Source organism: Pelobates fuscus, chromosome 3, assembly GCF_036172605.1.
Source record: "Pelobates fuscus isolate aPelFus1 chromosome 3, aPelFus1.pri, whole genome shotgun sequence".
Taxonomy (NCBI): domain Eukaryota; kingdom Metazoa; phylum Chordata; class Amphibia; order Anura; family Pelobatidae; genus Pelobates; species Pelobates fuscus.
This window is the reverse complement of record NC_086319.1, coordinates 223,815,366-223,830,397: the sequence shown is the minus strand read 5'-3', so window position 1 is coordinate 223,830,397 and position 15,032 is coordinate 223,815,366. Positions and strand designations below refer to the sequence as shown.

Below are 15,032 nucleotides of genomic sequence, written 5' to 3'. Positions count from 1 at the left end.
AAACATACAAAAAACGTGTTGGCGTGCTTAGGGAGCCTTCACTATTGATTTTTCTACGAGAGCAGTCCACAAGTCAGAGGTTATCATTGTACCCAGGAGACCATTCGCTCTCTCTCACAGATCCTGGATCAAAAGACAGGTCCAATACTTATGTAAGAATTACTTTATTTCTATTTTCCTTAAGAGTATGGCTAGGAAGGGGAGAGAGAGAGATAAGCACTGTCCTATTTCCAGAACATTTATTGAGAGATCTAAGGAAAAAAAACTAACAAACGCCACAGCAAGCACTCAAAGTCCAAAGTTTATTGGCAAAGGGAGGAAAAAGACAAACAGGAGGAAAAAAAGTCAAGCTAAACCACCCAACGCGTTTGGGACTCAGGAGCCTTAAACTGATTCTGTTATTGGGGTTCAGAGTATTTTATTTATTGAGAGATATCCATATTTGATTTAGTGGAATCCATCTGGGTGGTGAAGTGTGGTGTAGCTATGTGAGTACTGTTATATGAGAAATATAAAGATAGGAGTGCAAGTCTAGAGTGCTAAACCTTCTGCTCTTTTAAATTTGTACATTAGTGAGTGAGCAAATCAATGCGGCTTTAGACCAAAGGAATCATTAAAGCATCCAATGAAGTCCTTCTACGTCTCTAAGGAAACAACATACCTACAAATACCATACATGACCTAATAAAGGCCAAGAACCTATTCCCACAAAAACAGTCTTCAGGCTATACCGCCTTGACGCCATAGTTGCAAAAGAAAAGAAAGAGAAAAAAAAGTGTCACAACACATGTTCAAGTGCACTGTGGATGAATACAAGTAAAATATTAAATCACTGACTGCTTATTACTATATGTACAGGTGTATACACCTTTTTAACCGGACAGTGGAGGTAAAGCAAACAGAGTGGTTATACAAACATTATGTTGGTAGGTACATCAAGTAAACAATATATGTATACAAGCAAAAAAAGGCGCTAAGTGATATAAGTAATAATAAATAACTTTCAAATCAGTGAAACACTATGTATTACTATAAAAGCTGCACCTCAAAATGAAAAATAGCTCAACATCACTGAACATACATCAAGCACCCTTGAGACAATTAGGTGAAAGCTAAAAAGATAACAGGTGACAAAGTGAGTGTTGCTCTCCAGTTACTATGATAGTAGTCAGAGATATTATATATACATACCATCATTTATCCCTCTCTCATCGAGACACTGGCAATCTTATGTTATAACAAATAAACAAAAAGAGTTTTCGTCCAGTTCCAGGAATCCTAAATTTCCTTATTCCCTGCACCAATAATGAAATAATTTAGTAACTTTTAAAGCCAACACCCAGTGCCTTCATACAAGGCCATCATGCCATGAGGTTATGGGAAACCAAGGGACATTATATTTAGCAATGTTTTATTATGTGTAATCACTTTGACATTTAAATCCACGCTTTTGCCATAATCTTTATGGCCTTTATAAATAGAACTACTGTGTATTGACTTTAGAAGAACACTGTCACAAGAGAAAATGTTCTTTTGATGCTTTGAAATATTGTGCAGCATAGATTAAAGCAGTCCCACTGAAAGGGATCCTCTAAGGCAGGGCTTGACAAATTTGACAACTTAGGAGCCATTAAGGAAGCTTGGATAACAACTACACATTTTGTAGTAGTCATGCAACGGTGTGTAAATATATTCCTGTAGGAAAAATCCTACAATTTAGTTGCCTGCTCAAAGTACCAAAACCACTATAGCTGCCTCTTTTCTCTGACAATATAAAACACTGTCATTGTAGTGGATTTATGAGAGAGGAGTCTGACTTAGCGCTGCATCACAGGTATGTATTTGCAATTGCTTTTTTCTTTTGTATTGGTTTTGTATTAACATGCGTGACTTTACAAATAACATTTCTTTTAAAGCCATTTTAAAGAACCGTCATCTTATTGACATTCAACTTTACCATAAATAGCTATTTATAGCTGAAATGTAATCTTTTCTAACAGTACTAACCGTCTGGGACTTTATTTCTGAAAAGATATCATTCACAAGGCGCATTAACACGAGTCTTAAGTCCAAACATCTTAATTGTATGGAATAAGGATAGTCTGATCATATATTTATGCAGTAGGTTTTTGTACAAATAGGGTTTAAACTGTTCTATTGTTTAATATCACACAATGCATATTAACAATGCATATTGCATATTAACCCCATTACGGACACAACTTCTGGAATAAAAGGGAATCATGACGGAATGTTTCTGTCATGTGTCCTTAAGGGGTTAAATCAGAGTATTATTAGACTGCAGGCAAAAGGACCAAGAGCAACGTAGAGTCAATCTGTGCAAAAAGGTACAGATACGCTTTTTCTTGTCAATCTGAAATGCACTCCTCCCCCAAAATAAGAAAGATGGACATCCAGTATCAGAAGAATAAAGTAGATTGAAAAATAATGTTAATGAAAGAAAGGGGAAGGAAAAGGTGAATGATAGGAGTTAAGAATGTTAAGGGAGAACAAGGTAAAATCACTTTGAGACAACTGCCTCGCTCTGCAAGCTGACAAAAGCAGGTAAATATGTTTTTTTGTTTTTTTCATATTTATCTGCTTATTCATCTTTCTTATGCTTTCCACACCCACTCCAGGGAGGACACTGATCTAACCAATCAGTGTCCTGTCCCTAGGAATGCTAGAAACATGCATTAGGCATGCCTGACAGATTTACACATGTGCAGTCAATAGATCTCTTCACCTTGCAACATCCTGATAGGGGGAGAAAAGAGGGAGTCTGATCAGTGTGATTCATGCAGGTGTCCGGTTTCTCTCTCCTGCTGCTGCACAGTGAGGCCCTGTTTCTGCCATGGGACTGCCAGTGGATTGATTTGAAACTGAGCTGGGTGGGAAAGAGGGGGGAGGGGAGTCTGAATAAACACTCCTAGCTGAGAGGTTTAGTTACGTTTTCCCCTGCTTTTGTTTTGGTCTGTATATTATGTTTTAAAGTGTTTACTTGAAGTTTAAAAAAAAAAAAAAAAAAAAAAAAGTGATGCATATCCCTTTAAAGGAAAACAAACATGCAGTTTAAAGTTAGTATTTTTTATAACTATTTAGATTTATGCACTCCTCAAATAGCTAAATAAATAGCTTTATTTACCTTTATTTCTTTGGAGTGTTGGTCTTCCCGCAGCTGCTGTTCCTAACCTGGCTAAGATTATCATTAGAGATGCTCTCGGACAATCCAATGACTCCTCATACGGGGATCGTTGGTGCCAATCAGCACCTCCTCATAGATCTATACTGGCTCAATGCATTTCTATGGCCTTACAATGCAATCTGAAAACTGGCTTTTCTCAGAAAAGCATGCATTTGCATTGCTGAGGCTGCAGGGACAGTCTGTGGTGGTTCTGGTGCTAAGAGTGTCCATTTTGAAAAAAACCTAACCTGAGTATAAAGCAAGGTAAGAAAACCAAAGGTATGGGGATATCATTGAAAGTAATGTTAAGTAGGAGAGAGCAGCCAGAGATTAAAATCAGTAGATAAAGATCAAATGTTAGGGAACAACGAGTAATCATTATAGCAAATCTGATTCACAGTGAGAATTATGAGCCATTATATCTGCCAATCTAAATGTCGAGCACTATAACTATCTGTACTATTCTCACCCTTTCATTAAACTGCCGACTTCTAGAGTATATTTGCAATTTAATTGATGTTTAATTTTACTCTATTCTTTAACATGTCATAGGACTAATCCGTGCCCATCTCTGGGAAACACCTTGCCTGGACCTCTAGCATTTTAAAGGACCACTATAGGCACCCAGACCACTTCAGCTCAATGAAGTGGTCTGGGTGCCAGGTCCCTCTAGTTTTAACCCTGCAGCTGAAAACATTGTTTACACTGAGGGTTAATCCAGCCTCTAGTGGCTGTCTCACTGACGGCCACTAGAGGCCGCTTCCACGATTCTCACTGTGAAAATCACAGTGAGGAGACGCTGACGTCCATAGGAAAGCATTGAGTAATGCTTTCCTATGGGCGGTTTGAATGCGCACGGGGTGATGTCGGTAGGAGGAGGAGAGGTCACCAGCGCCGAGGGAGCCCGGCGCTGAAGAAACGTAAGTGGGCGAAGGGGTATTAACCTTTTCAGCCCAGCGAGAGGGGGCGCCATGAGGGTGGGGGGGAACCTAATGACCCTATAGTGCCAGGAAAACAAGTTTGTTTCCTGGCACTATAGTGCTCCTTTAAGCACAAACTAAATCAATTAAGCGCTTTCTCATGATGCTTAAATCCCCCAAACATACAACCACAATTAATCTTCTATATCAAGTTTCTATTGAAATTAGACAACTGCAAACTCTTATTCTGAGAACAGTAAATTCAGAAAACACGTTATTTCTCATAGATCATAACATTTATCAAATTGATCCCATGCGTTCTCAACTCTAATCTATCCCTGTGAGTTGAAAAGCAGCACTAATGTGAACTTATGTTGAAAATTGTGCTCTAACCATCCTTACTCTACTATCATGCTGTCCCGGGAAGTATATATACACATTTGTTAACAAATATCCCCTGCTAAGTTAGCTCGCATGACATCCTACTGAATGACAGGCCAACCACAGCCCACCTTGGCCAGACTGTCTTTGAACTATACAACTAATTATGTGTGTGGGGTGTGTATCATTACGTTAAGGACCACTAAGGTTACCCAGACCAATTCATCTCAGTGAAGTGATCTGGGTGCAGTGGTCCTGTCATTTTAACCCAGCAATGTAAAACATTGCCGTTTTGTAGAGACTGCAATATGTACATTGCATGGTTAAACATATCTCTTCCTGACAGTCACAAGAGGTGCTTTCTCTGCACAGCACATAGGAAAGCATTGAATTCAATGTTTTTCTATGAGAACTATATGAACATGAACAGTACTTGCCACACATGCGCATCAGTCCCCAATGCTCCTCTTTTAGGGGCACTGAACAGGGCACCATTTGTGAGAGAGCCGGATGACATTGCAAGAGTGGCCGACACAGTCAAGGGATTCTTGGAGCTGTATAAGAGTTAAGAAACATTTTTTGGGGTGATTTTTCAATTTTTTGTCAAATAGGACACTATAGAGTACAGGTTTCTATTGCTAATGCTATAGTGCTTCTTTAAAGTCAAGCTTTATGGAGCATCTCTTAATCTCAATGTTTACAGGCAATAGTTGTTAGGATGAAGGCTTCACTGGTGTGTTTACATACTCAAAGAGAATTATTGGATCAGGTTCTCCCATTACATAATTTAACTGTAATTCCGCTACATGGACAGTGAGCCCCAAGTTACTTCATGTTGTTTTCTTAAAGGTGTAGTTGGCCTTAGGTTAAAAGTATTGGTGTGGCAATTCTGTGTATGCCCTTCCTTCCCCATCCTTGCCTTCGTGTTTCAAGCAGGGCATTGTCGCATTGTTCCAGGAGAGGGCTTCAAACTGGATGCTCTGCTACACCCTGAAGTCTCCAATTTGGTTCACAGATCTTGACATTGTCTGTGCCCACCGTTCCTAGTAAACATGGTACTGGCTGTAATTTAATTAAACTTCTTGTGTGATTGGTTGCTTGCACAAGTCCTCACTGTTCTTGGTTGCATTCACTGTACAACAAAGATGTGTATAAAATCCCTGTGTGAGTTTCAATAAAGTTGTATAGTACTAAATCCCACTTTATTAGAAGTTGGAGGAACTTCTGCTAAAACTCTCTCTCTGGAAGATCCCTGGCACTACTAGTCAAGTAGTGCTGGAAAGGAAGACTCTCTACTACAGGGGTAGGCAACCTACGGCACTAGTGCCATGCACGGCACTCGAGGTGTCTTTCCACGGCACTCAAGGCTGCTAGAGCCAAACAGGCTCTGGCCTATCAGGAGTCACAGTAAAACTTCAGATATCTGCTAATCCGCAAAGGTGGTGAAAAACAATCCTAAATTTATTCATTGTAGCACATAGAGGTAGTGATCTCAGAGCACTTCCCCCCCAGCACTTGTGACTAGGAATCCACACTGTAGTAGAGCAGCCTGCAGCTGCTGTTGTAGCTCCTGTCCTTTACCTGTACCTGGCCAGCCTGGTTCCCACTGGAACCCAGGGAAGCCACCCACACTGCTAGATATACACAGAAATGCAGAATAACCCTCCCCTCATACAAATAATGCGAACAGCCCACACACAAACATACACACAATCCGCACAAACGAAACACCACTAACAATCCACATACATGCACACAACCCCACATGCAATACCCCAAACAGCCCCCACACACTACCAAACACACACTGTGACATATCCATCCACACACACACACAATTGCACAAGCGCCCCCCATACACAGCCCACATTCATATGTATCATACACAATACCATAAACTACTCATGAACATAAACAATATAATAGCTCATATACACAGGGCTGTCTTTAACGCGGGGCGAACTGGGCAGCCCTGCTGGCCTCAACTATTTCTAACCCTCTGGCCGATAATCTGCACACTAAGGAGGCCCACCGGGTGGCCCATGCACAAAGGACCACCTGGTGGGCTTCTGTCAGCAGAGGCCCGGTCGCACGCTGAGGCGCTTTAACAGCGTGAGCGGGCCCCTTGCTTTTCGACAGCAGGCTGGGAGGAACTGACGGCCGCGCATCACTTCCGCCCACAAAGAGAGGAGTGCGCGGGAAAGAAGAGTAGGCAGATTGGAGGGGGGCTGCCCGAGAGCGCTAGACCCCAACTTCCAACACCTTCAACCACCAGCAGGAAAGGTAGGAAACTGGAGGGTGGGTTTTAAAGTGTATTTCTGTGTCAGTATGTCTGTCAGTGTGTGTGTGTGTCATATCTGTGTGTGTCATATCTGTGTGTGTCATATCTGTGTGTGTCATATCTGTGTGTGTCATATCCATGTGTCATATGTCTATGTGTGTCAGCATGTCTGAGTGTCAGCATGTCTGTGTGTCAGTATGTCTTTGTGTGTGTCAGTATGTCTGTGTGTGTGTCAGTATGTCTGTGTGTGTGTCAGTATGTCTGTGTGTCAGCATGTGTGTGTGTGCGCGCATTTCAGTGTGTATATATCTCTCTGTGTGTAAATGTGCATACATCTAAGCATTCACACACTAACACTACACACAAATACACCTCTGCATTCAAATCTCAACACTACGTACAAACACATGTCTGTGTTACACACCAAAATTATATGTAAATACACCCCTGCATTCAAAAACCAACACTACACAAATAAAAGATCACCAAAATCAACAATGAAAACCTAAGTTTTCTTGAGTGTAGCGCTGGGTGTAATAGAATAATACAACAGTGAATAGTGCTCTTGATTGCACTTACCCTCTTTAACACACTTGTATATATGAAAAAAAGGGTAAATATACAGATAATTGTGCAGTATATTAGGGTGAATCAAATTTTTAGTGAATTCTGGAGATAGAGTCAAATTCACTCACATTTTTTAGAGCCTTTTACAGGTATAAGGCTCTAAACTTCCTGGCGTCTGTGTCTTTTTGGGTAGACCACACGACCCCCCTCTCACGATATACGTATACGTGTTTTCCTCCAAGTTTTAGATAGAAAAAAGACACAGGTGATCTAATCTGAGCGTAGTATTTTCAAATACTATAAATACCAATGTAAATGAAATATAGTATTGCTCACCTTTTTTAGAGCCTTTGATAACCGGCTCTAAGTATATTGGCCTAGTGTCAATTTGTGGGGTGACACTACCCCTTTCTGGAATCACTTCAACAGGATGCAGCAAAGATGGTTGAGTATAAAAATATATTTATTATAAAAAGAATATTCTAAAATTATGTATACAGTTTACTAGAAAATAATAAAATTCGAAATGTCATATGTAAAATACAAATATTGTTGCCAAAACGCGTTTCGCCGTCACACGGCTTCCTCAGTCGGCTCCTGATCTTCTTCTGAATAAAATCGCTTATATATCTTTAAAAAACCGCCAAAAGTCTTTTAATCTTCAGTCCGGTGTGTTCCCAGTGGCTCGGGTTGATGTCGTCGCGTCACTTCCTGTCCTTCGTACTACATCTCCCATGGTGCTGTCCGGATCTCGGCGTCACTTCCGGTGTGCGTCAGCGGTGTTATGGGAAATTGAGTCCAAAGTGATATCGTTGAGCAGTTCGTTTTAAGTCCGTGATTGCATTTCAGGCATATAGTTCATATGTTCTACACTACACAAATACATGCTTGCAATCACGCCAACACCACGTACAAACAAATTCCATACAAAAACCTGTTTACAGTCAAACAAACAAAAACTGCTTAGTGCTAAATACAGACCTGCAAACATGGGTAAATGGTAGAGCCCCAGCTATCAATGCATTTCTGGAGTTGCACGACAGATGGGGATCTACCTTTTAATCACCCGTGCAACAGGGAGACCCCCAAAAAGTCTTGCACCTCTCTACTTTAGGTCCGCCACTGCATTGAGGTGGATGATGTGATTACATGCCTGGGAAGGGGGGGCAGGGTCCAGGGGGCCCTAAGCAAATGCTTTGCCCAGGGTCCAGTCACTATTAAAGACGGCCCTGCATATACGCACAAATACAACGATACAAAGCAATTACAGTAAAAATAACACAAGCAGAATATGGCAGCATACACACCTTGATTTAAAAAAAAATAGGATCGGCACGCTACGGGACATCACAATCCTATATCGGCACAGTGCTGCTAAAAGGTTGCCTACCCCTGCTCTACTATGTTTAATCTTAGTAGAAGGTACGAATGCTGGGCGGAGTAGGTCTGGTTCCCAAGCCTGTGTCCAGTCCTCTTGCTTCTACTCGTAACAGTTTTTTAGCAATCAGTTTTAGAATTTGTCAAGTTGCAGATACTAGAAGGTGACTTTAGATTTAATAATTGCTTCATAAAGCTGGTTGTGCAATCAATAAACCACATATGAATGTTTAGGAAATAATGTATCATCCAAGGAAAATAACACTCTAACACTAAGACTGGACTCTTGCAAAACTAGCTTTAAGTAGATGTAACAGCCAATTGCAACAGAAATGCGTATAATGTAACCTTGGGCTCGTGACATGGCATATTTTCACATCTCCATTAAACTGGAATACAATAAAACCTCAATCGTACGGTTATATCATCAAACCTCTCTCATTAAAGTAAAGAACAATCGTTTCATAACTCATTTATCTGAGAACATATGCCTGTACTATTCATCCAATCATGTAATACTACTACTCTACTTCAAAGTACCCGTGCTATTTTGCAATGGCGATTAGATAGATAGATAGAATTTTCAGAAGGCTGACCTCCTTGCACCCAGGATATACTTGAAAACGAGAGAAATCACAATGTATCTTTCCTGGTAATATATTTTAGAAATAAATAAATTATACAAGCAAAAGGGTGGCTGAATTGTGAAGTAGGGATTTAAAAGAAAGGATGCAGCAACATCGTCCTAGCTACATAACCACTACAATCCGCTACAGTGGTTATGGTGTTATTTAATTATTGGCGTTACTGGTACCAGACAGATTCCAGACCATTATGGATCACCAATGCTTGGCGGCAGGCATTGAAGGTTGAGGGATTTTTTGGGAATTCCCACTGAATTATACATCCAAATAACGTGAAAGGTGACTCAGCAAATGATATTGCTTTTTCCATTGTTCAGAGAGCAAGTTTATTACGCCTTACATAAGGTTATCTTTGTGGGATAGCTTCCAAATGACTACCTTGCCATGAATTTCAGCTATGTTAAGCTCAATGTACAGTTTTTCTTGACAATGAGCCCTGAAGGTTCTGATTCTGTTCTGTATTACTTTCAGGAATGTACCTTTATGGCATTTATTATCTGTCATATGAAGTATTACTTGGTTACTCCTTTTACACATGGAGTTTGTTTTATTTGGTGACATTACAGCTCCTGTCACTCAAACCAACCATACAGTACAGGAAGGCGAGCTGTGATCATGTCTCTGACACAGGGCCAATCAGGAACAACTTGCTCTCAGCACTAAACACAAGGCAAGCTACTCTCCTACCCAGAAATGTAGCAAAATAGGTGGAAATATAAGTGTATATGGGAAAGCCAGATAAGGAGAGCATGGAGTCTTGGACAGAGAGATAATGTGAGTGTGGCCCTCTTCACCTACTGTTCCATTATGTCAATCATGTTTCGTTAGACTAAGTGTTTGTATTAATTGTAATTGTGTATTGTTACAGTTATCTAGTTCATAATAAATACATAAAAGAAAAAAAAAAAAACAACCGAACATAAACATTATGGCTGATTGGGCATGCCTCTCCAATAGCCCCTAGGTTAATCAGGCTATGGGAGAGACATGTTATATAAGGGTAAGGGTCAGTTTTCTTAAAGGGACACTCCAGGCACCCAGACCACTTCTGCCCATTGGAGTGGTCTGGGTACCAACTCCCACTACCCTTAACCCTACAAGTGTAATTATTGCAGTTTTTTTATAAACTGAAATAATTACATTGCAGGGTTAACTCCACCTCTAGTGGCTATCAGACAGCCACTAGAGGGACTTCAGTTTTCTTAGAACATGAAAAGTGTTTTAAATTACGACAACGTCGCCGGAATCCACATAGGAAAGTATTGAATAATACTTTCCTATGGGGAGGTCTAATGCGTGCAGCCATTGCCGCGCATGCACATTAGGTCTCCCCCGCCGGCAGGGAAGGAGCGTGGGCTGAGCCTTACCCAGCGCTGAAGGACACCCTTCAGCAACATGGGATGGGTGGGTGGGGTACTGCAGGGTCCTGCAATACCAAGAAAACGGATATGTTTTCCTGGCACTGGAGAGTCCCTTAAATTTAAACATGTTTAAATTAGGCTTTTCAAATTAGTTAACATTTTTTGTTAAACATTTAAAATTATTTCTTAACTGTATTAAAAGGACACTCCAGGCACCAAAACAACTTCATCTAAATGATGATTTGAAAACGGTTTAACCCTTTGAAGTAAGAGTGTCCCGGTAGTCCCCTGGCAGCATATCTTCATTTAAATTAAGTTATTGTGGTGCCTGGAGTGTCCCTTTAACATATCAAAAAATATACACATTTAAAATATATTTAAAAATATTAACATATTTTGAATTAAATGATTTTAAAGGTTTATCTAAAAAATATTAAATCAAGGTCAATGTCTGTACATGAGAGATGTATGGTGTCTGCGTGTAAAGGATTTAATGTGTATATTACATATAGTGTATGCATATAAAATACCTTGTGTGTGTGTATGAGAGAGAGTGTGCGTGGGAGAGATAAAGTGAGATAGGGTGGCTTTCTAAAACAGAGAATGTGACTTGGGAGAGAGAGAGAGTTTGTGTATGGGAGAGAGATAGGATGTCTGTGTATAACAAAGGTATGCAAGTGGGAGCAAGTGAGATAGGGTGTCTGTTTAAAGGATCACTATAGTGTCGGGAAAACAAAGCGGTTTTCCTGACACTATAGTGCCCTGAGGGTGCCCCCACCCTCAGGGTTCCCCTCCCGTGGTGCTGAAGGGGTTAAAACCCTTTCAGCAGTTTACCTTAATCCAGTGCCGGGCTCCCTCGGCACTGGTGACCTCCCCCTCCCCCGCCCCCAACGTCAGCTCCCCCGATGCTCTGCGCGATGGAGGTGAAATGTGCCTCTAGCATCGCAGATGCGCCTCTAGTGGCTGTCCAAAAGACAGCCAATAGAGGCTGGATTAACCCCAAATGTAAACATAGCAGTTTCTCTGAAACTGCTATGTTTGCATCTGAAGGGTTAAAACCTGAGTGACCTGGCACCCAGACCACTTCATTGAGCTGAATGGGTTTGGGTGACTATAGTGTCCCTTTAAGGCAGGGTTTGTGTGTGAGAGCGAGTGAGATAGGGTGTATGTGCATAAGGAAGTGTTTGTGTTTGAGTGAGAGTAAGATAGGGTGTCTGTATAAGGCAGGATTTTTTGGGGGGGGAGAGTGAGATAGGGTGTCTGTGTATAAGGAAGTGTCTGTGTGTGGGAGAGAGTGAGATAGGGTGTCTTTGTATAAAGGAGTGTTTGTGTGTGGGAGAGAGTGAGATAGGGTGTCTGTGTATAAGGGAGTGTTTGTGTGGGAGAGAGTGAGATAGGGTGTCTGTGTATAAGGGAGTGTTTGTGTGGGAGAGAGTGAGATAGGGTGTCTGTGTACAAGGGAGTGTTTGTGTGGGAGAGAGTGATATAGGGTGGCTGTGTATAAGGCAGTGTTTGTGTGTGGGAGATAGTGAGATAGGGTGTCTGTGTATAAGGAAGTGTCTGTGTGTGGGAGAGAGTGAGATAGGGTGTCTGTGTATAAGGGAGTGTTTGTGTGGGAGAGAGTGAGATAGGGTGTCTGTGTATAAGGGAGTGTTTGTGTGGGAGAGAGTGAGATAGGGTGTCTGTGTATAAGGGAGTGTTTGTGTGGGAGAGAGTGAGATAGGGTGTCTGTGTACAAGGGAGTGTTTGTGTGGGAGAGAGTGATATAGGGTGGCTGTGTATAAGGCAGTGTTTGTGTGTGGGAGATAGTGAGATAGGGTGTCTGTGTATAAGGAAGTGTCTGTGTGTGGGAGAGAGTGAGATAGGGTGTCTTTGTATAAAGGAGTGTTTGTGTGTGGGAGAGAGTGAGATAGGGTGTCTGTGTATAAGGGAGTGTTTGTGTGGGAGAGAGTGAGATAGGGTGTCTGTGTATAAGGGAGTGTTTGTGTGGGAGAGAGTGAGATAGGGTGTCTGTGTACAAGGGAGTGTTTGTGTGGGAGAGAGTGAGATAGGGTGGCTGTGTTTAAGGGAGTGTTTGTGTGTGAAAGAGAGTGTGATAGGGTGTCTGTATAAGGAAGAGTGTGTGTATGAGAGGGAGACAAAGGATACATTAACATAATCGAGAGCATGTGTATGGAAGACATATGCAGGGTTATCTAAAGTGAAAACTGGTAATAGTTCAAAGTGCATTTGAAATGTATAGGAACATTCACAAGCACCACAACTACTATAGCATTAGCATCATATCATTGAAGTGGTCTGGGTGCAGTGCCCCTGTCTCCTTAACCCTGCAATGATAATTATTGCAGTTTCTGATAAAATACAATAATTACATTGCCTCTAGTCGCTGTCAATCTTTTTTTATTCCTAGCACTATAGTATCCCTTTAAGGAAGTGCTTTATGAAGAAAAAAATGGGTGTGTGAGATTGGGGGCAGAGTTATACCACATAAAGTTTTAGTAATTTTTTTGTTATATAGCAAAACTAGAGATTTAAACTGGGAAAGAACAAAACTTATCCAATACAAGTAAGCTGTGTTGTTGCCCAGATGGTACCTGGGGAGTGTCCTTTCAAGTGTGCCAAAGCATTACTGATATGTAAGTTGGTAAGTGCTCAATTCTGAAGTTAAACTGCCAAACACAATTCTTGGTTTAGTAAATAAACCCGCATCTATATAAGAGCCTGTAACAATGTCCAGCAAGATTGAGTGCCTGTACCTGCTCTTCATTTTAAAATATTTATTAAAAGGGATTTTAGAAATATTTTATTTATTGAATACACCACTTCTAACTTGTGACACTGACATGGTCACAGGACACACATTTAGTTATTCTTACAAAGTAATGTGTCCATGATTGTCTATCCATATATGTCATAACTAGCCTTTTTATAAACAAAACAAACTTTTTTTAGTATTAAACTGCAATAATCAAAATTAATATTTAATATTAAACTAATATTTATTAAATCGCTCTTACATTTCACACAGGGCGCTGACGGGGAACCTTTTTTTTCCTGTTTAATAACCTAGAGAATTAGTAATTGTGTATGCTGTAAGGCACCGAGGAAATTATTGGGACTTTATAAATAATATATATATATATATATATATATATATATATAGACACGCACACGCACACACTTTTTATATTCCTACAATCATTGTGCCCAGAATGGATCCAACACAACAGTTTTTGGTAAATAAAATATATTAGCAGATTTCACACCCACAGTGTAAGGGTAATATGCTCCCTGGGATCCTACTGTTGTAACACCCAAGGCATCACAAATCTATGAAATGAAATCTAGCCATGTAAAGAATGTGACCATTCAAATGCAACCTTCTCAGTCGGTTGTCCTAGTCAAAACACATTGTAGAGGAAAATTCGAATGACTGTCTTAACTTAATAGTTCCATAATATAAATAACTAAGCACAATCCTAAAGCCAACTGTGCATGTGGCAAGCCATGTGAAAATGATTGATAGTGTTATAAGTGACTTCCAAGTCAATGACAGACTCAGAAGACAAGGTGGTTAATGGTACATAGCTACATAGCTCACATCCAAGCACTAGCACTACACAGGATGGAAAGGATTCAAGATTAATACATTATCTATTGAACATAGAGGGTCATGTGGGTTCACTTACCTTTAGCACTCCTTGAAGGCTCCTTTCAATCTATTGGCAGCACAGTAGCTTATAAGCATTTAATGTGGTTACAGTTTAACTGCAGGTCTCACTTCTGACTTACAGAACTATCAGATCCTTGAAATGTGAGAAGCTACTGATAGGGCATCACTACGCCTGTGTAGTTAAGCTGCCCTGCTGAGGTATGCCGGGAAATGTGGTCCTGCCTTCATTTAAAAGAACAGCGTGGATTGCGCTAAGGAACATCATCTACCAGCATGCACCGCAGTGGAGTTAAAGGTTACTCACTTTGCATAGAACGCAGAACCTCCTTTACTGGTAGAGTGGCATTTGCTGTAGAATACACTGTTGCTGTGTCAGAATGACTTTTCATTCGTAAAGAAAAGTGTCATGTTATGTGGTGTAAAGGAAACAAGGCGGTAATCACATTAGATAGCAGGTGGCTGCTGGTTATATTCAATAGCTTCTTACATTGAAGAGGTATATAAATAAAACGTATTCGTTGCTTCTACTGTCGCTATGTACACGTTTAGGAACTAATTAGGGAAAAATAAAAACAATTCGGTAAGAAATTAAAGTATTTGCTGTTAATCAATGTTTTTTTCCTAAAATGTGTTTTTAATATAAA

At 40.5% G+C, this 15,032-nt stretch overlaps 1 protein-coding gene across 1 annotated transcript in view; it reads right to left on the bottom strand.

Annotated features, from left to right (window-relative positions):
- SLC26A5 (solute carrier family 26 member 5) overlaps nt 1–14,522 on the bottom strand; it is a 69,046-nt gene extending 54,524 nt beyond the window's left edge. Inside the window, exon 1 of the mRNA XM_063448151.1 lies at nt 14,405–14,522. The gene's annotated coding sequence lies outside the window, so the exon portion shown is untranslated. The remainder of the gene's footprint in view (nt 1–14,404) is intronic.
- Between the last annotated feature and the right edge of the window lie 510 nt (nt 14,523–15,032).